Raw genomic sequence first — 23644 nt, forward strand, 5'->3', positions numbered from 1 at the left:
ACCATCACGCACCCAACAACCGATTCCCAATAGTAATACGTGGTTTTGCTGTGTATTTGACATTCAGAGTGTATGTTGGGACGTGTTTTGTTGAGTCCACCACTCGATCCGTGTCGTTTGTATTGACATTCTGTGGACAGTATAATGACATCACTATGGTCACGTTACAATACAGTATTGGCATTGCCATTTTTTTTTATATATTACCATAAAAAAGAATTAATTAATAAATACCTATTTTTCTTTGATAACACTAATTAATGTAAATACGGATCGTAAAGTTGTTGATATAATCAAATAAAGTTGCAATTTTCTTTAAATTTCGATAGTGACGTGATAATAAGTTGTTCCTTGGTTACTTTAGGGTTTACGTTAACCTGTAGTACATAATGTTGTGGCTCTGAATCTATCCTATTAGAAAAATTTATACCTATTATTGTTAGGTTGTCCCAATATAGATGTAACGTTATTTTGCTGCAATCTTCGGTGAGGCGTGGAAGTTTATTATCAGTGAAATTTAAATTTCGAAGTTGAAATTTGGTATAACTAGAATCGGATCAACCAGATGGAAGTTACGTTATTTAACTATGATCTTTTATAAGGAGCAAGTTTTCAATGTATTGTATTTAATTCAATGCAATATAACAGTCAAAAGCTGGATTCTTCTGGATGGACCGGTTGATTCAGACGAGTGTGAAGAATTTCCAGTGACGTTTTTGTTTAAAAAAATAATAATTGTTACTTTAATAATAGTAGATACATTAAGCAGATCTGACTGTACAAAAATTATATTTTTCTATTCGTACACTATGTAAAATAAATTAACCAATAGTTGCAGTGTTCCATTTGTATTGCTGAAGCAATGACAATAAAATTTGAATAATAACAACAAAATAGTAAATTTAAATAACTCATATAATGTTTGACTGTTGGTGGGAGATCTAAAAATTGATTTTTTGCCTTAATCTTTAAATTATTCAAATCTGTGTTTCGATAATTAAAAATGATTTTCAAAAAGCAGCGTAAAGGAACTGCATGTGCATAATTTATATAAAATATTCAGTAAAATTTTATTTTTAATTCATTACATTTAATATGTAGGATGAAATGTTTAATGATATCAAACATTACAGTTAATTACCTACGAGTAGCTTCCTGTCTTCCTAGTACATGACTAAGTAGGTATTTATTTATTCCTAGATGCTAGGAACAGAGTTTCAGATACGAATATTAAAATTTAAGTACCGGACTCACATAATTATTAGCAGCCTAACTAATGCAAGTCTAATGAAGCACATTTCGCTCCACAATAGGCGGGGCTTATTACAGCACATCCGATACGATTCACTTTTACTTGAGCCATATTGCGACACAATAATACCATTATGACATAATTAAATCTATACAATATAGCTTCGTATTGCTTACAGTACAGTGGTCGGGAAGGACTATTGAGGGACTTCTACTAAATATTTTTTGGACATATATATTTCATATGTATTTAAAGGTAAAAATTTTGAAGGATTAAATATAGATATTTACAGGTCCTTTTTAGGATAAATTATCATGAGCATTATTGTATGCTCAGGCACTTAAATGTCCAGTATGATACTATGCGATGAATATCAATTGTAGTTCTATTATGCGCATGATATTTATGTTAATAATAAATAGTCTAGTATATTATTATAACTCAGTACCAGTTTTCACTTTCGTTTGCGATAAATGATGTGATTAACTATTCCACTCGCGGCCAGGACGTCACGTCACAGCTTCCGCATTAGCACGATGGCAATGGCGGTGGCCGACTGTCTTCCAAGGTACTTTTACAAAACACCTGGTGAACTCCACTTTGTTTCCTATTCATCCTGCAAACGATAATTAATGTCTACTGTTTATTTCTCGAACGTCTATAGCACGCGGATGCATAATGCTGAAAGTGTGAGCTTTCACTGATTTCACAAATTTTGTCACCTTAATTAATTAAGGCATATTTTAGTTTGAAGTGCATCATTATAATTATAATATACGTCCGACAGATGTGATGAAAAATTGAACCGGAACTAGGAGTAGTATAAAAAATCTATAGATGTTTTAAGTAATCTTTGCTTCAAAGCGTCTTGAAGTTATACCTACATTTTAGCAGGATATGATTGCAAAATTGCGCGGTCACACTACGCAGTTTTGCAATCATTAGACTTGCATGCTGTTCTATTATAACCCAACGGCTTTCGATTGTACCTAAGTTGTATGCAGCCTCTCGAATAAGGTACAGATGAGTCTTGATGCTTCGTAATTTAAAAGGTCAAGGTTTATTTACTGAGGTAGGTATACGAGCTTTATAAGAATATACTTGTACTACAAAGTTTATAAGGATTTGATATGTCGTACTTAAGCGAACTACTGTATTATATATTAATTTAATCTTATTTTTATCCTAAATACTACCTACATATGTAAAGCTAAGTTGTTTATGAAGAGTCATAAATAAATAAATATATTATTATTATTACAACTACATAATTTTAAGGTTTTTTTATACTATAATAAAAACTATATAGAATATGGAACAACATGCACATACTTATTACATCATGTAGGTGATGTACATTGACTAGTTGGTACGTTATATTAAGACAAAAGAACGAATTAAAAATAGACAAAAATGTATTGGAGAAAATTAAAGTTTATGGTACTTCTTTACTTACAAGTACATTGTGTGCATTTATTTTATACTTGTGACTTCGTCGTCTGACCGGAATATGTTTACTGACCAAGAAAAAAAATAGTCTATATACCTACTTGTCTATCTCATATAGTACGTGTATACTAAATTTCATAGTGATTGGTTGAGCCGTTAAAGCGCTATAAAGTAAAAAACAAACAAACAAACTAACTTTCAAATTTATAATATAAGTGAAGATGTATACTATCCGTTGAACATAATCTATCATACTTCTTACTAACTTCATTGGGATTTCCGAGGCCGAGGTCGAAGCTAAATCTAAGAAACGGATTATCAATTGATATGCTTGATACTTACGAGTATGTTATTAATACATAAAACGAGAATGTTGTGCTTTGTATTGCTCACGTATTATTTTTTTACTTATATCTTACAACTGTGCGCTAGCTGTAGCTAGACAATTTAAAGAATCAAAAGACTTTACCGGAAGAAAAAATAGCAATAAAATTAATAGAGGACTTACAGAGGAGTAAGGAAATTTTATTGAATGCAATAAGAATTATCTAAATTGATTCAGAATGTGCATAAATATAGTAAAACAAACAAAAAATATAGACATACTAAGAACATTTCCTTTTTAAAGTCACAAATATTAAAGTTAATGACAAAATTACAGCTAGGTTTTTTTGTCTTGCTTTTATTCATAAAATCAGTGATACATATCATACTATTCGATTAGAAAGATTTTTAAAAAATATACAAGAACAGATAAGTTTGAACAATACATTTCTTATTTGTTTATTTTCTCTTATTTATTTTCCTATTGGTATTTCTACTAAAAGTTAGTGCGTATATAGTACGTATAAGTGAAAATATTTGTTTTTTATTAAAAACTCATTTTCATCGATTTAACACTAGTTAAAAATGGTTAAGATATAAATAAACAGGTACTTAAATATCACGTAAAGTACGAGTAAACACACAAAAACTGACAAATTACGAACCTCTACCTTTTTGAAGTTACGGTCAAGTGGCTGGTGAACTTGACTCGTTAATACTGCCTCGAATCTTATAGGACAGCCGGTTCCTTGACCGCAACGCGTTAAAAAGTTAAACCAAGTTGTTTCTAACAGTTTAATGAAAAATACCTGCTTAAAAGGTATATTCTGTTACCATAATTAGAATGAAATGTAGATAAAATGTTAGATAAATAGATTTAAGATACTTTCTTTGTCTTAGTTTTTTCAGGTCATTCTAGCATAAAAAATATTATTGTTTTATCTATGTCGTTGGTGTAAAGGCTTAGATTAAGTACTATATTTATTTATTTATTTCCACGTCTAAACTCTGTTAATATTCTGCGGTTTAGACTCGAGAATGGTTTATAATTCTTTTTTTAATAAATAATTGTTATAAACTTTGTACTTAGTTCTAGTGTTTTATCGTAAAATATTTGGTATTATAATATACGTTAAAAATAAGTATACGTATTATGTCTTCCGTACATATGTTCGTTCCTTGGCCCTTTACTATTTTAATTGATTTATGTAAGTATTTTTATTTAAATTTAAAAACCTTGTCAACCTCGTCGCTCTCTGTTGGACAAGGAGATCGAGTAAAAAGGGAAAGCACTAAATTAAATAGGTACCAGTACTATTGTCTGTTGGTTTGTGCTCTTACTGCGTGAAGCACGCTTTTATTATCGGGTAGTTTCTGGTTGGCGTCGAACAATGGCGTTGATTGTTTGGAGTTCGTACCTTTCGGTGGACAATTAATATGAAAAAAGAAGCATGTCACGAAATATTGCCTAACAGTGCAATATTAGTGGGTTTGTGCCTTCGGCCTTTTGTTATCTATTTCCTTGAAATTGTTCGAATTTACAGCCATTATTATAGCTCCTCGCCTTATCTTCGAATTATTATAGAAAAATAATCGTTGTGCATTTCTATAGTTGATTGATTTTTTTTATTAATAATTGACTGATTATTTTAAAGTTTTTTTTTTTTACAGCAAAATGTTCAGATGTTTAAATACAACATACGCTATGGTTATAGAGAGTATTATTAGTCCTAACAATATGCCTACAAGTATATATTTCATTTGTTTTTTGTACCTACGACACTACTACACAAAGCGATAAAAATGAGTAAAGCCAGATGTAAGTTTAGTAGTCATTTTCTTGCTTGTGTGTCTGTGTCCCATTTATGTTTCTGCTGTGAAGCAGTTGTGTGTTTATGCCTATTTCGGTTTGAAAGGTGGCATATGGCCGTAAAATTACATAGTACAGAAGCATAACACCTTGGTCCTCAGGGATGGCAACGCATGAAAGGTGTTATGGGTGACCCAGTATAGTCTGTTGTGACCGTGATACTGTTCATGTGTGTAGACGACGGTTACTATTTTCATAAAAAAAAAAAAAAAAAAAACTAGTATAGATAAAGTTATAGGAACAAAATTATTATTTATAAAGATTGCTCAAAAGTTTGTAGACCTGCTTAATTTTGTTGTGTATCTTACATAGTGTTTACTGGCGCGTCCTCCGAGGTACATAGTAAATAAAATATATTTTTCAATTAGAAATTTGATTGAACAATATTCATTCGGGTTGTGTTTCGATATCAGGATCAGCAGACCGTCAAGCGTTTTTTTACTGGCTGGGCTGTCACCGTTGAGTGAGGCCTATCACTTTATGATTCCACATGTAATAATTACAGGTTGCGTTTATAATAGTACAAGATTTATTAAAATTATTTCTAATATATTTTTTTATTTATGTTTTAGTGTGATCTAGAGATTTTGTGGGTATGGAAGCGGGAATTCATTCTTTTATATATTTTTGCGGGTACAGGATAAAAATTGCTTATGTCCTGTTCCAATCGAATCCAAGTTTGTCGTTATTTAATTTGAAATCTTGTCAATGAAGTCACGTAGGTCTATATTTAGCATCACCTATCAGGTAAACATAATAATGGACTTTCAAGGCAGCAACACCTCATACGTCTCTTGTCTATGGACAGTTGAAATCGAGTGCGGAAGAGCGGGTAAGTGTAGTATAGAATACTCATTTGATATACATGACGTGACTTGACGAGGGTTCATTGTCAATCAATATAATTCTTGAGTTCTGCACATGGAATTTGACATGTTCCGTAATTCCATAGACATTGGAAAGAATCAGTTGCTTTTTTAATTTTTTAGCGCTTTTAGGAACTTTTCTAATTCGCCTGTATTTTTTACTCAATTACGACGAAGCAAAAAGGAGGGTTACCAATCTGATTTATATGTATGTATGTGAGTATATATGTAAGTATATAATCACATACATATATATAAAATGTAACAAATGATAGCTGTGGATGAAATCAGTCAGGTCAGTTGGCTCATTGTTATGAATTTATTAAGAACTACCAGAGGTAGACTTTGTACAAAAGTCGTTTGCTTGGGTACCTCTGTCCCATTCGTGTTTCAACCGTGAAGCAGTTGTGTTTGCATGGCTGTGTTTCGGTTTGAAGGGTGGGATATGGCGTGAATTTACAGGGTGCAGAGGAATAACACCTGAGTCCTCAGGAATGGCAACGCATGGGGAGTCTCATGGGCGAAACAGTATACTCTGTTATGTCCATGGTACTGCTCATGTCTATAAGCGACGGTTACCACTTTCCATCAGATGGGCCGTCAGCTTGTTTTCCATTCTAAGTTGTATAAAAAAAAAGAACTAGGAGCCCGTTCCGGCTTCGCACAGGTGGACATTTTTACATTTTAAAAAGTGGCCATTAAGGCTGCACACGCGACGGAAGCTTAAAAATTGAGTAACTTCTCCCATTTTCCCAACATTTCCCTTCATTGCTCAGCTCCTATTGATTGTAGCGTGATGAAAAGTATACTGTAACCTGCCCAGTAGTATGAAGAATAATTGTACCAAGTTTCGTTAAAATCCATCAAGTAGTTTTTGTTTCTATAACGAACATACAGACATAGTAATAGTTATTTTGGAAATATATTTTATATACAGAATTGATGTCTCTACAGATTTACTAATAGTATAGATTAACCACGATGGTTTCCAGAGAGGTCGCATGGAGGTTGACGTGACTTATATTGCAATGGCACTACTAGTCCTTATTAATAACATTCCCCTCCCTCTATCAATTTATTTACCTATTATTAATATAGGTACCAGAAAGTTCCGCAAACATGTACCTCTATGAAATTGAATACTGAATTTACAGTGAATTAGGTCAGAGCAGGGGCTCTGTTTCAGGTAACGGCAAAATTATTAACGAATTTCAACGCTGTTTGAATGAAATGTATAGACGCGAGTTAACTACAGTTCGAGTGAAATGCAATTCTGTTAACAGAGCTGATTTAATTACTCCCGGATATTTGCAATTAATCGAAAATAAAGCTATATGTTAGTGTACATTTTCTCCAAGAATTTCTATAATAATTTTAACTTTAAAGTTATATATATATATATATATATATAATATGAAATGTTTATTATAGATTGGAGTCGATGGGAGATTGGAGGAGATGGGATAATTAAAAATTAAAATCACACAATATCACCAATTGCTTGGTACTCAAGCTAGGATGCCCTGTGTTTTGAAAAACCAGGTGACGTACATCTGCGGACACAACCCAGGGCACTCAGCCCCGAGAGTCTTCTCGTCGTTGACTTATTAATTCAGAAAAATATTAATATTATGATACGTTTCATATTTGTTTATCTATAACTATATATATTTTGTTAATACAATTGCAAAGTTATTAACTGACTTTACAGAAATGGGTACAATAGTTGACGTGGAATGTACGTATAATTTCATTTCTAACCAGTGAACAAAACCAAATAGAATATTTAGATTGAACTTGAATATATAAGAAGAGATTGATTAACTGACAGACTCACACTTGAAACTGCTGAGTCTAGAGACACATATTTTTTACAGATCTTTTCTAAATAAAGTATAAATAAGCAAGTAGTACGAAAAAATTTTGGAATTATATGGGTTCATACACGCGAATAGAACGAGTGAATCTGTATATCTAAACAGTTGCGGAAAACAGCCAGTTTCGTTATAAGACATCTCATATACCTAGACGCCTAACGTTGTTATTAAGATATAAATAATATCATCGTAAGTTACATTAAATAATAAACAAATATCCATCAACTTGCAACACTACATAAAGTTCCTCTTTAAAGTGCATTATTATGCAACACTTTGTAATGTTTAATTAATATGGGTTAAACATATTACCAACAAACATTGTTAATTGCTATACACGTCGAGGGTAGTGTGTACATGATATTCTTTGCGTTTGAAATCGCAATTAGAGTTTATTCACCTCAGTGCAGATGCTTCCTGTCTGGTTCGCCCATTAACTGCGGGGAAAGAAACAGGGGAAAGTCGAAAATTTCCCCATTTCTCTCAAGGGAGCATGCACACAGGGATGCGATGTTCGTAAATCTTTATTTCCTATCCTACCCTATTTCCTGGTAACGACAAAACCATATGTACCCAACCTTAATGTTTCCAAAACAAATTACATGACTCTACCTTTTCTACTAGTGTGAAAGAGATAAAATAGAATTATCAATTGAATTGTTCATCCATTTATTTACGAATTGTGATTTCTTGGACAATTAATTATTGTATGTACTTATTTATTATCAACTAACAAATAGATAACCGTTGCACTCATTTACCTAGATGTGTTGTTTACCGTCGTTCCCTTTATTTGTTACGTATTTACACAATATAAGTATATATCTGTGGATAATTTTAATTCCTACAGTAAATAATAGTAATTATATTTTGTTGAAATTTTACTACGTCATCAGTCATCAAACCTGTATTTTTCTTTGAAATATCTATCTCGAGGTAGATTTTTAGATAAATTGTAAATGTAATATAATAAAAATTTTCATCATCATCATCATCATATAAGTCATCATTTATACACTGCTGAACATAGGTCTCCTCCACAGACTGTCACATGGAACGGGTCGTTTCTTATGACAGTTTACCACTGGAGGGATTTTGCCAGTAGTTGCTATGCTTGGTAGGCTAGTTGGCAACCACAGTTTGGTTTCTAGTGATGTTTTAAGAGGGACGCTGCTGCCCATCCCTTTACCATTCAGTTCCTTTAGTCGCCTCTTACGTCACCGACGGGAAAGAAAGGTATGGCCTATTTTGTGCCGGGACCACACGCAAAATATTAAGAATGTAGTAGGTAAATCACTTATTTATTTGTCTATTAATAAATATTCTAGTTGATAAATTTAAAGATAATTATAATACAGTGCATTTTTCTTCTCTTTTTATTTATGGAATTTATTTCTATTTAAATATGTCACTCTCATACTCGTCGATATGTATAAATATATAATGACAGTGCTTTCATACTTCATTTGTAATAAAATTCAACCTTTATGTCAAATACCTAATCATGAAATTATTCTTGTCTGACTTGTATGACAGAAATTTAAGGACTTTTAAACATTGTGTCTTGTGGACAAATTAACGATTTCTTTCTCGCCTGTAGAGTGGCGCGTGCGCTTACTAAATACCAGCTGCTTAATAAATAAGCTCACGTACAGTACACGTACTATGATGTACACAAGTTGTAGTTCATATTAAGGTAGTACGTAGTACTTTGAGCAGGATGTGTAATAAGGCGGATATCCGATTGTAGTTTGTTATAAGTCTAAGTAAGCTGTACGTAAGATAATAATAAATATATTACAGAACTGACAGTTCCGGGAATAATATGTCTACAAACTTTATTGGTGCATATAAATTATTATGTGTATAGGTATGTAGCTTTTAAGAATTATTATGTTGCTGTGTTTCCTTCTAGTTTATAGTATGGTAGGTATTGTATCCAACAGTTTTGACAATGGATCTGTTAGGTTTTTTTTCGATTAGTTTCCAACAAAATCTTTAGCGGTTAGTAAGCTAATCTAAAAACTAAGCTAATATCTTTTACGCCGTATCCAAAAGCAAACAATGTTTGATATGGATTGGTACGACAAATTATATAAATGAAACCACTAACTCGATTCATAATTAATATGTTAGGTATACAATAAGTTTCTTCCTACTTATTTAAAGGTTTTAGATTAAAAAAATACACTGGATATTATGGTACAACAATAAATGTTATGTATGACTCGTGATATACAAGGTCGAGAATATCAGGAGTGGGACACATCGAGACATGTATGTAAGATATAATAAAAATAATGCAATATGATACATCGAAATGTAATTTTGTTTTTATTCTTATTTGCTCCGGTTCGCTGTAATATCTTTTTAGGACTTATATATTTATATATAGACATCCACTGGTGGCAAAAGCTGAAATGATATCACGAAACTTTTACCTAAGGTGAAGAAGGTCAGTATACAAACCATAAACTTTTTATGTAACCCCATATTACAGCGTTAGGTGAAACAACCCCTGTAAAAGGTACACTTACAACCCTACCTGTATATATTGCTGTCTAGGAGGGAAGCAGGTGTATACAATATGGTTGCAAACAGGTATGAATTTTTGATCACTTCGAATAGCTTTGCTTTGCAATCGTATCAGGTACTCTTAACTGTAAAATTTTATTAAAATGCCAAGGAATTTTGCAAAATCGAACTGATATAAAACAGAATGTCTTTTTTATGTTTAAGTTATTTATAATATAAAATAAAAATAATAATGAGAATAGTAAAAGCAAGTATAAAAACTACAATCATTTTCAGTACGATAGCTCTTCAAATTAGTCGAAATCTGTATTATCATTTTAGAGCTATATTTTGATCAGTCGTTAGAACGCTTTAGAGTGCTGTAAGATTCATATTACTTGCAAACAGACACCTACTTAGACTATTATGTAGGACTTAATAAAAGTAATAAAACCCTTGTGAGCCAGAAATGGTACTTAAGATTGAGGAATTTCCTCAATTATCTTAGGTAGCGTCGTTAGAATATCAAATTCTTAAATTTATGAAATGTCCTGTAATTAAATAACTTAATCTATTTATATTTTTTCAAATATACAATTGTCCGTTATTGCTTTATTAAAATCAAGTAATCATAATTTATCTAAATAATTTATTCCACAATTGTGCATATTATGGAATATAATTTCACATTATCAAAAATTTATAAGAAATCACCACGATACTAAAACTGATTTTAAAAAGTTTATTATCAATGCATTCAAGTTTAGTACCAACATTGTGTGTTTCTTTAGTGGTCTAATTAAAAAAAAAAATCTTTTTGCTGTTACACTTTACTCGCAAAAGAAAATAATTAAATATTAGCAAACCAATGTGTTTTTCTTGTTTATATGTTAGCGATATCTTTATCAATTCTGAACCGATTTTAACAATTATTTTTGCACTCGATACAGTTTACTTCCATTTTTATCTCACATCGATTTAGTCATCATCGTTTTATTGCTACCACGTTGCTGTTTTTTTTTTCTTTTGATCTAAACCTTAGATTATTGCTCAAAACAGTGTTTTGAAAAAAAAATAAAGAAAAACTTATGGTCGTCAAATACATTTTAATATCTACAGGCGTGTGATCAAAAATCTGTAAATTAGACATGAAGAATACTCTTAAACTTTGTCTAAGTCCTGATACTTTTACCTAACTAGTTTTTATATGCAGACGTATTAAATATATATGTTAAAACAAATATAGTTAATGATTGTATTGAATATTCTATTTAAACAGCGAAATTGTTGAAAATTATAATTTACGTGCAGTACTAACGATGCGTATTGTCCTTTTTTATTACTATTAAATGTTTTAAAATATTGTACCGCAAAATGCGATTAAAATCGTAACAAAAATAAATTCGGACTGAAGTGAGAGTAAAGAGTAAAAATTATCAAAATTTGTTAAGAATTGATGAAAACATAGCACAATACGAGTATAGGTATACGAAAATCGCAGGCGAATCTTTGACAAATTGAAACATTTTAGTTATCCGGTTTTACGGCTATTGTACCAATGATCGACGAGTTCCCAACTAACGCAGCAATATACTAGTAAACATGTCCACAACATCCACCTTCGTTATAATCTTACTTTCTATAAAAGGAAAACGAAATTATATCACTACATGGGGCATTCCATTTCTCTCTCGGTAGTTTTGATAATTGGTCCCTCGCACGTTTTTACTTTTAACGAATTGACATTGGTTTACAAAATCTTTATTGAAATTCTTTAAATGTTTTCGAATAGCTATGAGATTCCATTGACTTGCATTTGGTGATTTAAGTTGACTCGTTATCTCGTAAAACCTGTGGTTAACTTGTTTTAAAATATTAACCATTCATTATGAGAAACCAACGTTTACTTTATCATAATTATAGACAATTTTTATTGGATAGCCATTTAGAATATATACGTCTATAGGCATTCATTGATTTATATTGGTTTTAGGTTATTTATCTTTCTTAATTATCTATCCTACAAGGAACGTTGAGACCTGGAATGGAGAATCCGGAACTCGGAAACCCCTGATTTGTAGTTATGTTAATAGAATTTATGAATTGGAATTTAATGAGTAGATATTACATTACATATTAGACTTAGATTAATGTAGTCTTTATGTTCAAAAAGCATTGGAATCCTTATAAAAAAAATTGAATAATTTGGGATTAAGATATCAAATAACGCTTAATAAGATTTGAAGATAATACAACAATGAATTTAACAACTACATAATCGTAAACAGCACCAATATGGTAACGTAAGCGTTGGTGCGAATTCTTTCTTTTTAGTGGCAGTCCTTACAATTGACTTCGCTCGAAATATATGATTTTATTATTCAATTGGGACGCATTTGCCGCGACCGATCATTGGACTGTTTACCAGCTGCTCCATTTACGGAGATAGTGTTTTGAGGCTGAACTAATGTCAAACATCCTTCATTGAGTTGCTCTTGTGAACGTGCCACAGCTAAATGAGATTTCCTGTTCCTATTAACGGTCGATCATCCTGTGTGTCTAAAATGCATGAACATAGGGAAAGAATAAAATTGTCCAATAAAAAAAAAAATAAAAAAATTCATCAGATAATTTATAACAAGATAAAATATTTAGAACATTTAGAACAATTGGTAACATCGAAGAATTGATAAATAATTATTTTTTCGATAAAATTTAAATTGATATGACTAATGAATATTGTAAAATATAACGAATAAATTAAACATACATTTAATATATAACAATTAATAGGGATAAATGAAATGCACAAATATGCACAGCTTTTGATGTATTAATATCTTAAAACAAGAAGAATTCAGTTGATGTTGTATAGAAATTGCTTCAGTAAACTGTGTCCATCAATGCACTTAGTTCCGAAAAGCATATTGTTTACAAACAAACAAAGGGCTCTTAAAAGGGCAAGTTCGATGAACTCTCGTAAAAAGTGTATAACACAAACGTATCTACTGGCAAAGAATAAAAAGATAGGAACTAAAGATGGCAAAGCAATTGGTTTTGTACAAAGAAAGCGAATAAAAATGTCTCAATGCACGAAACATGCAGTTAATTGTTGTGGGTAGCGGTGAGCATATTCTAGTTTTCCGTACATGGAAGCAGAACTTCGCCTAGAGCGATATAAATAGCGGGGCGGGCGGGGCCAAAGATGTACTGGACACCAGTTTTAGAAGCGTTCGAGTCTATTTTGAACAAGTGTAAATAAATCTACAGAATCACTTTCGTCCGGACTTGTGTCACTTTCATTGGCCGTTCGCTCTACGCCTTGTCCTATCGCTGATTGTGTCTATATAGTAATCAATTTGCCTAATAATGTTGTGGATCAAATTATTCAATCTCTTTTTTGCAATGGAACAGGTTTTAGATAAAAAATTTTAGTATCCGGATAAGATTCTTGCAATTCAGTTTCAATTAATTTATAACTAGTTTGGTGAAGTAAAGTTACATTTACTTCGAATTTATATTTAAATATTTGCTAAAATTCTATAAAATGATACAAAATTATTATGTTATTTGAGCTTTTCACGAGTAGAACTGTATTGCTGTGTGGTACCGGTAATGAATGCGCCGCACTATTCGTTCCTTTCCCGTGGGTGTCGTAAGAAGCGACTAAGTAACTAAACTTAATGGTCGATGGATGGACAGTAGCGTCCCTCTTTAAACATCACCAAAGGCAAACTGCGGTTGCCAACCCGACTGCCAAGCGTGGTAACTATTGGCAAGATTTCTCTTATGGGGGAAGTCTATGCAATATTTAGCAATGGTCAATTAACGGCTGATATAATAATTCAAAATCATAAACAAGAAAAGAAGGATTATATTGATAGAATATCAAGAAAGCGTAACATAGTTTAGTCTGAAACATCGTTGCATCAAATAATTGAGCAATGCAGTAATTGAGATATGCATATATTATATACCTATCTATTTCTAGGACAATCTTAATTAGCCATTCTTTTAGTAAATATTGTTATTACAATTTAAATAAAATGATATGTTAATTAAATATTGTACCCGACACGAAGTGATTAATTTGTTTTGTATAAATTATATTCGAAGTAAGTGTTCTTTAGTCGTACAATTTTAATAAATAATCTTCTTATCCGCAAGATTATAAAACATAGATATTATGAAATATGTATGTTTTATAGTCAAAGACATACAGATTATAAAACAGCGTATGCCCTTCTTCCTGCCAATTAATTGTAGTGAGATTCTTACAAAGTTTCGCATACACTTTCAATAGTTAAAATGTTAAGAAGTAAGAAACAAATAATTTATTTTAACTACTAGCTATAATTAGCTAAATATGTACAACAAGGTTTTACAACAACAATATACTAGCTGTTTCCCGCGGCTTTGTCTATGATCGTATTACGATGTTGAATAGCTTTTCTCAAGAAATAAGCTGTCAAATGCAATAATAGTTTTCCAAATTTAACTAAAAACAAACTTTTGCTTGTGCAATTTTGATCTTTTTGGCTAGAGGTTAATAAACAGGATAATAAAACGAAAAAATATAATATAATATTATTATATAAAATTAAAATAAATAGACAAATATAATGGACTACTAAATAAACTGCATACAATATAAATTTATATACAAAAAAATTAAAACGACGAAGAAATTCTCATGGATTCCATGCATAGTCGTAGACCTCGCAACCCTATTTCAAAGTATCACGACACAGAAAGTTACGTGTGTATATACGAGTACATAGCTAAATTATGTATACGGTAAATTTGGTTAAATAGAACTTAAATTGTATTCAATGAATCACATCAGTCGGCTCACGATCATAATATCAATGCATGTATACTCGTAGTTATTTTATATATGTCTCGTTATTCTACATTTAACCTACGTCACCGAATTTTTTAGTCAATTTCTACGCATTACATTGTCAACATATATGTTGTCGTCTCTTCACAAATATTTTATGGGGTAAAAGTATGAGTGATGTGATATAATTGGTTAAAATATATTTAACTTTTTTTGTTTATTTTAATTTAAATAAAAATTGAGTATTTTTTTTTTATTTTAATCATACTAGGTAGTACCTATGCGGCCGTGTAGTATAACAGTTTTTCTATATTAAATTAACTAATAATTTATAACTTTTTGTATAGTTTTGTACCATGTCGTTTTACTATAACTTTTTTTTTTTAAATTGTTAAAGATTTTCAGAATTGTCAGTAATATAACTGTGACAAAGTATTAAAGTGTTCACTCATTATTATTATTAGCAATACATATTAGATTTTACAAAGCTTGGAAGCAGTAAATGAAACAATGACTTTGAAAATACAGGTAAATCGTTTTAAAGAGGACCGAAAGGACAATGCGTGTATGTACTTAATGAAAACGGGAAAACTGCCTAACAAAATCCCATGTTCAATTGTCACTGACTATTATTGACTGTATAGAAGAGATAATGATTTTTAATCTGTATGGAAAAATAGAAAAGTTAAAGATGTTATGAATTTGGATGTTATAAATACAAGACGTTAGAAAATAGTGACAAAGTATCCAGTTAGTGTAACATATACCGTTGTTGAAATAGCAAAAGTAGCAGCGGTACGTTGTAACGAATAATTATATAATAAACACGCATGTATATTAACAAAATACTTGGCGTAATGCAATGCAATACAACCTTCAGTGCTGTTCGATGGCGAACCAAAACAAATGGACGCGACACCGTTACAGCATTTCGCAGAATTAAATAAAAAAAAAAGACAGCAAGCAACGGTAATCTTTGTTCACGGCGTAAGGTCGAAACCCCGTCTCCACGGTAAGGCACCAATGCGAGCACTCAAGATATACTTACTGATAATTCTGCAATTAAAATTAAGTCAAGATGTGCAATATTTCTTATATCTTTACTGAACACGCATTCATACAAATAAGGGTTTTATAATAACATTTAAATTATGTATGCAGATAATATATTGTCATACATCTTATAAGTAGGACTACATTCAAAAAGATAGTGAATAATCCGAAGTCGGTTGATTGTCAGTTGTAGCACATCCAAATGGCACGGTTCCCAGTAAAAACAGTTTGAATTCGTTATAAGTAGAAATGTTAGTGTATAAGAAGCGTTAGCTCTTGTGTTAACATATTGCGTTAGGTGTATAACGTGTAATATGTTTAATACAAGAACTAACCTAAATCTGAAACAGACCAGGTTGACTTTTGTCCCAAGGGACTTGTATCAATAGCACAAAATAAAAAACCTGTACGCGGAAGCGAACTCGATTCAATAAAATGTTAATAAAAAGACAAGTTTCACTTCCAGGAATTCTTGATGAACGTTAACGATTAATGTAAACAACGAAGATGAAGAAAAAAATAAGCAGTAATGTAGCTATTGTATGTCCATGAGGTGAAGACGGAAGGGAGCCGTGAGAGTACGCCAACAATCCCGCTCCGAGCTTGTTCTCATGATCGAATGCTCATAAAAACATAAAAATCACATCCACCAATGTCTTTCTTATATCATTCAATATTGATATAATTTATTTACCATTTATTTGTTAATTTGTAAATTAATTAATAAAATATTGGAATAAATTGAACATTTTATTTCCTTTGATATTTTGAATTTTTATAGGAATTATGGAATACACAAAAAAAAAAAAATAAAGAACTCATTCTTTTAACTGGTATTATTTTTTTATATACAATAGTCACTTTGGACTCACATTGTTATCAGGTTAAAAATGATAAAAATGTAAAAACATCTTATTCGCTGGCCCTTGGTGAAATTGATTTTGTTAAACTAACACTGAACTGAAATAGTCAATAGTTTAATGCTCGTCAATGCGTTAACGTTTTGTTTTTATTGATATTGGATACCTATTGCTACGGAATTGATTAAGTAAAATATAAACTCATGTGAATCGAGGCAATCACAGCCCGAGTCTGGCTTTCGAGTGAGCGCTTTGATGTTATATCGGTTTACGAGGTCTTTCTAAATGTTAATAAATCGAGTTGAAGATGAAGAAATAATTAAATACATATATATCTTGGAGACGCTCCAAAAACCTTTACTGGAGAGGTTTAAAGAACGGATGCAATTACTGAAGGTCTGGTAGTGAGAGAAATATAAAATTAAGTTTGCATGTTTCATTGAACTGTACTAAAAACTTTTTTTTACACAGACAGAAATTTCACGCGTTAGTTTTAATGCAGTGTTTTGAGAATTATACAACCAATGCGCATAAAACATTTCTTATTTTTTGTTTAATTTTAATTTTCAAAAGTAGAATTGCACTGCTTTGCAAAATAACGGGTACACCTGTAGTAAGAATTTCGATATTTTAATAATAGATTAAAAATTTATTTATTTATTATAGATTTTTTTATTTACAATTTCCGAACACAGGGTTCATCATATCAGCCGTTAACTATCCACTGCTGAACATAGGGTTTTGCCAGTAGTTGCCATGCTTGGCAGCTGAATAGGCACCCCAGTTAGACTTTGGAACATGCATTTTAAAAAAAATAACCTATTTTAAAATGCGTATGCAATTTATTAACAAAATAAGGCTACTTATTTTAAAAATAATTATGAAGTATTATTTATTTTTAATGCTGCTCAAGGACGACCAACCAATTATTATCTAAACGTTGTGAAATCGTAATGCAACGTATGTATGCACTTAAAAATCAGAACTAATCTCAAAGCAGTGCTTGTTGTATGTTTCATTATAAGAACTGTCGGAAAAGACTTTAGAGTTGATAATACAAAAACTAAGACCACCCAAGGGTCCGGGTTTGCATATTTAGTTGTAGGTTCATAATTTTCAAGTCTAATTTATATTTTTTTAGTAATTTACTTTATCTAATAGAATGATTAAAAATAGGTTTAACAAAATGAAATGACCTATTTTTTTTTTTTATTTATCAAAGGAGTTTTAGTGCAATTTATTGCAGCCCATGCAATATATGGAGAAATCCTTATCCATACAGAAATTTCCTCCGTTTAAAAATATTGTTCTGTAAAATTCATAATTTCTAAAATTTCATAAATATTATTTTATTTTCCTTTAAATCTATTCTTTTATGGATTATTAGAAATGCACATATATTGTATAGGCCACAAAATTGTTTGAACAGCATCAAATTAAAAACAAATTTATTATTATGACCTGTTTGTGTTTTTGGGACACATGTTTCTTCAGTTGTTAAGTGTCTTTGATAATCTATAAAGTCATCTGTAATTTGATTTCTAGTAGGCACCCATAAATACATTTCACTAGCAATAATGGCAATAAAAGTTGAATGGTTTTATCGGTCGCCGGGCAGGTGTGTCGGCCGGTTCACAAGTTTCCACCGCCTTCGGCTCTCGTGCCAATGTCAATTTGATGTACTGTGTACCTATGTTGTAAATTTAACGAAAAAAATGTGGTATTAAAAGTATACAGCTATTTGTACATTAATTACTTAATACTTTATTCTGTTGTACATATTATTTAAATAGTGTGTGTAATTTTGCATTTAATTTGGATAATAAAATAACTATTGATTATAATTATACTACAGAGAAATAAAAAATCATACAAAAGCTGCATCACTGTGAATTTGTGTTGTTTTATCAACAATTAAACACACAGATGTTTCGCATCACTATAATATTATATAGTAATTATAGATTCATTAAAAATAAAGACATTAAAACTGAATTTCTTTCTTTTTTATTATTTTTTTTAATCAAAAATTATACAAAGAAAGTTTTAATTCCATAATTTCTATTTTCTTAATTAATTATTTAAAATTGTTTATTATTATAAATTGGATATTAGTTTGTAGTGTACAATTTTAGTTGAGCTAAATGAAATTCTAGACATTGTATATGATTAGAACTTCATTTAAGAAAAATATACACCTATGTATTTATATTACAACACTATTCTTGGATTTTTTAAATTTTGAAAATAAATATTTGACAAGAACCGCATTTATCAGATGAAGTACTTTTGTATAGAAATATGGTTTAATTAATAATGGTAAATAACACAAATTTAAAAATATATTTCTTTTTTATTTTTAGAACAAAAGGAAATTCCTATTATATTTTACAAATCTTTTTGTATATTTATCACGAAATATTTTTGTTCCGGGTTTCCATGTCAATTAATTCCTATTGTCCGTATCTATAATAGTTAATATAGTGCAACTACCGAATGGACAATACATTAAATATAGGCGTCCTAATTTCAGACTTGAAACTATGTAACAACAAGTGCAATGATCATATTCTATCCATGTACCCAGTTTCTGTAACCTAATCCGTGTGTATGCGGCGGCGGCATGCACGCGCGTAGTTTACATTACGTTTCGCATTGTGTTGAGTTGATAGTCGCGCTAAATATCATTGCTGTGAATGCCTACTGAATAGACATATTAGTAAACGTATTCCATATCTTACAATGGCTGTGACTTGTTGATTTGCCTTTATACATTAGTACGAAAAATACCCTATGTTTTATGTTAGGCCAAGACATTGTTAATCTATGTATCAAATTTGAGTTTGATTAACTAATAGAAATTTAAATATCCAAACAACTTTAAACACACATTTAGTGCATATCCTGTTTTGTATTAAAATTGAGATAACGATTTGGTAATTTTGCGAATTTTATTTCAGTGGTCACTCAATTATCATGAATTTTCAATCAATTTAAAAAACAAAAATTATTTAAGAAGTTTACCTACTAATATGATTTTGTACTTTTTTGATAATCTATAAAAAATATAAAAGGTTAAGAATTTTGAAAATCCCTATTTTAATCAAAAGTATTTATTTTCGTGTTTATTTCTATAGAAATTTTGTAAGGATTGTTTTTTTTTGTGGGGGAAAAATGGTCAATTGTGATACAAAATATATATTCACCCTTATGAGCATTACATTTATTTAACTACTTCAATTTTGTTTTCCTATAAGATTTATATATTCAAAATGAATAGAAGGGAATTGGGAAAAAGGTCGAGGGATGCTTCCTCTAGGAATTGAGTAATTTTAGTTTATAAAGTAGTTTTCAACAATAAATGAGAATCAAAAAGTTATTAAATAAAATTTGATTTATTTTCATGTTTACAATATTTTAACTGTTCTGTAGGTTATAAGCATGTTGAATATTAATTAATAAGACTGTAGCTTAAATTGTAAATTAACAGAGGATATGTAAATATTATGTTTGTTCATAAAACAATAATATATAAAAGGTTTAACAACATTCTTGGATATACATATTTTGTATTTGTACAAAGCAAATAATGAGATCGTTTAATGATGAACGTTGAATTTTTCGTCGACACAATTGACCCGTATGCTTATTCGAGTATATATTATTATAGGTTTATTTTTTATTAAATATATTGAAAACGTTGACCCGGCATATGGGATATATTCAGAGTATATAAAGCTTTAATTATATCAGTGTTTTAATGGTCTAATACATGTTCGGACAAACATAGAGAAACAAAAATGTCTGTACAGTTATTATATATAAAATTCCTTTGCATAAATGTTTTGTAATAGATTATAGATATGGTTAATGATAATGGAGTTGTGAGAAAAAAGGAATTGTTAAATTACATATTATGTAGTGTTGGCGTGAGAACGTACAATAAATTGAACATTTCTAATTGTACAGGCATCTCCAGAATAATAAAACTGCTGTAATTATAATAGTTTTTATCTAAGACAGATAACTTACTAATGGGTTTGAGATTTGCCCACATAATGTCGCTTTAGATGCCTGCATAATATATTTGTAAGATTATTCCACAGAAAATTTATATGATAAGGAGTAATTATTTTGGTTAAAAATAAGTCTTCCAAATTGGGGTAGATATCATAAATACTTATACAAAAATATAACCGGATCGTGTACCTATTCCATTTTGAAATCTGTTGAAAAAATATATACATATAAATTTACATAACTTAAAATGAAGGATTTTAAAAGTTAATGAATATTATTATTATATAATTAAAGTAGTATATTATTACATTATTATAAATTTTTCTAGTTATCTTTTTCTTACAATTAGTTATATAATCTGTTTACTATCATGGCATTTCTGTCATTACTCTAATAAGGCAAGAGGATTTAGATACATTGTCTTTTATGATTTTATTTTACTATGAACAATTAAATATTAAATTGTGTACTACTTTTTACATAGTTGGTAAAAAAAAAAAATAATGAGATTGTTAATCTAGTAGTTTTATTAACTTGGTTGCATACTCTATTTTGCAAATTTGTTCTTTATTTATTGTGCAAGTAATTCTTGCGCGATAAAGTCACATTTTAGATATAACCTGAGACGTGACTTTATCTATGTTTAAGACACATAGTCACTATAATATCAGCTGTGTTTAAGACTTTATGTATGTATAGAAATATATTAAATGTAGTGCAACTAAAATTGAGGAAACTGCTGGTAATAGATCAGTGCAAATAGTGTATGAACCTTTCGACTACGTACAGTAACTGTTCTCGCTTAACTGTACGAACATTACTATTTAATTATAGAGGTCAATGCAGTAATAATAACACTAGTCATAATATTTATTTAATGATCATGTAATATAATCCATTGCGGACATTGTTGTTTACAAACGTGCTGTTATCACAGGAAAATAAAAGTTACATTTGTCATATAAAATAATCGACATAATTTATATCTTTGGAATTGACCGTTAATATTATAGGGAAATTTAAGGTTGATGGAAAACGTAGATCAATCCTCGCCTTGATAATTATTTATCATGCTTATACGAGTATAAATACATTAATAAGGTCGCCGATCTCAGATTACTGAGATCAAATATGGCAATTAAAATTATAAAATAGAGAGTCTGCAATGTGTTAGCAATTAAAATATGGGTTAATATGCTAATGTCACATATAACATGACGGATACTTGTTAAAATACTTAATATTTCTACACACTGTTCCATAAAAGGTAACTAACTAATAAAATAAATAGTTTCTATGATACAGCTGTAAGAATTAATGTATTTAATATTATTGTTAATTTTCTTTTTTATAACATGTTTACTCACAAAAGACTTCAACGCACGGAGCATTCGAGCCTTGTGAATTAGTTTGTCTATTTTTCAGGTAGACATTATTACACCTTCCTTGTATGTTATTGTATATAATAATAGCAGGTAGGTATACAGTAAAAGGTTTGATCAATTAGCAAATTGAATGCCGTGTTGTGAGATCATTAAATAGGTGTTGTTGAATGTATAATAAATGGTATAGTTTAATATTAAAAAAAAAAGGTAATATTTACACATAATTATTATTCAGGCTATATTATTGACATAATAATAATTTATAAATTATCAGTTCTCTTAATCACATCGGCTGGTATTAATTTGTGGTTGTGTTACTTGAACAAAATAATTTAAAATTAATGATCATAAATAATCGTATATATCATCTAGTAATCGTGATTCCTTTTTTGAATATAACTAGTATAACTATTGAATCAATTGTAATGAGCCACTTGGAAAATCGATTAAATATTAATTAGCAAATAAACTGGCAAACAATGCTCTCGATAAGTAGACCTCTGACCCTATAAAAGATGAATGACATAGAAACCGAATAGATTGCAACGAAACGCACGACGACCTTCGTGCAAGAAAATGCAGTTCATGGCGCGATCTCCTCTCGTCCGCATAAATCAGCTGGCCGAGCCACTAAATAAATAAATTAAAATTCAACCCGCACTTACCGTAAACAGTTGGCAGAATTGAAAATAATCGGAACACCTCCAATGTGCAGTCACAAAACAAACAAAAATAACCAACACAAAACAAAACTGTCAGACGAAAGAAAGTATTTAAATAAAAACGTTCAAAAACAGCACTTCATTCACGTTTTATCGAAATGTGCGAGTAAAGTTTCGCTGGCGGGAGCGTTCAGTAGATACGTGCAATATACGCGAGAGTTGGCGGTCGAATGCTCCGTTTGGAAACACGACCACGTTCCACGTTTATTCGTTTCTCGTTTGGTTGGATGAGTCGAATCGCCGTGTCGATGTCGTTTCGATGTTGACTAGCGATGAGTAGACGGGTCGTTTCCGCGCGACGCTTCGCGAAGAAAATTGTCTGCATTTGAGCTAATATGCATATAATCAGTGATCTCGCGACATCCGGTGGGGAAGAGGATCTTGCACTTTTTCTGATATTACTAACTGCTAAAGCTGTTGTATCCTTTCGCATCAAGAGTTTTATGGATATTGCCAACTTTATATCATGATTAATTTGACATTATTGCCTTGTTACAGCGGTGTAATGTAGTGCAATAATTTTTGTACCCTTTACGAAAACAAGGTGATCTAAACCATATTGGCGTAGTTAAGATTATTTTCCAGGGTGCTTGGTCGCTTAAAAAAACA

At 30.6% G+C, this 23644-nt stretch overlaps 1 protein-coding gene across 1 annotated transcript in view; it reads right to left on the reverse strand.

Moving 5' to 3' along the window:
- LOC113512391 (uncharacterized) overlaps nucleotides 1-23251 on the reverse strand; it is a 48653-nt gene extending 25402 nt beyond the window's left edge. The window contains exon 1 of the mRNA XM_026896274.3: nucleotides 22979-23251. The gene's annotated coding sequence lies outside the window, so the exon portion shown is untranslated. The remainder of the gene's footprint in view (nucleotides 1-22978) is intronic.
- Between the last annotated feature and the right edge of the window lie 393 nt (nucleotides 23252-23644).

Source organism: Galleria mellonella, unplaced genomic scaffold (genome assembly GCF_026898425.1).
Source record: "Galleria mellonella isolate WM207_F2 unplaced genomic scaffold, CSIRO_AGI_GalMel_v1 utg139, whole genome shotgun sequence".
Classification (NCBI taxonomy): Eukaryota; Metazoa; Arthropoda; class Insecta; order Lepidoptera; family Pyralidae; genus Galleria; species Galleria mellonella.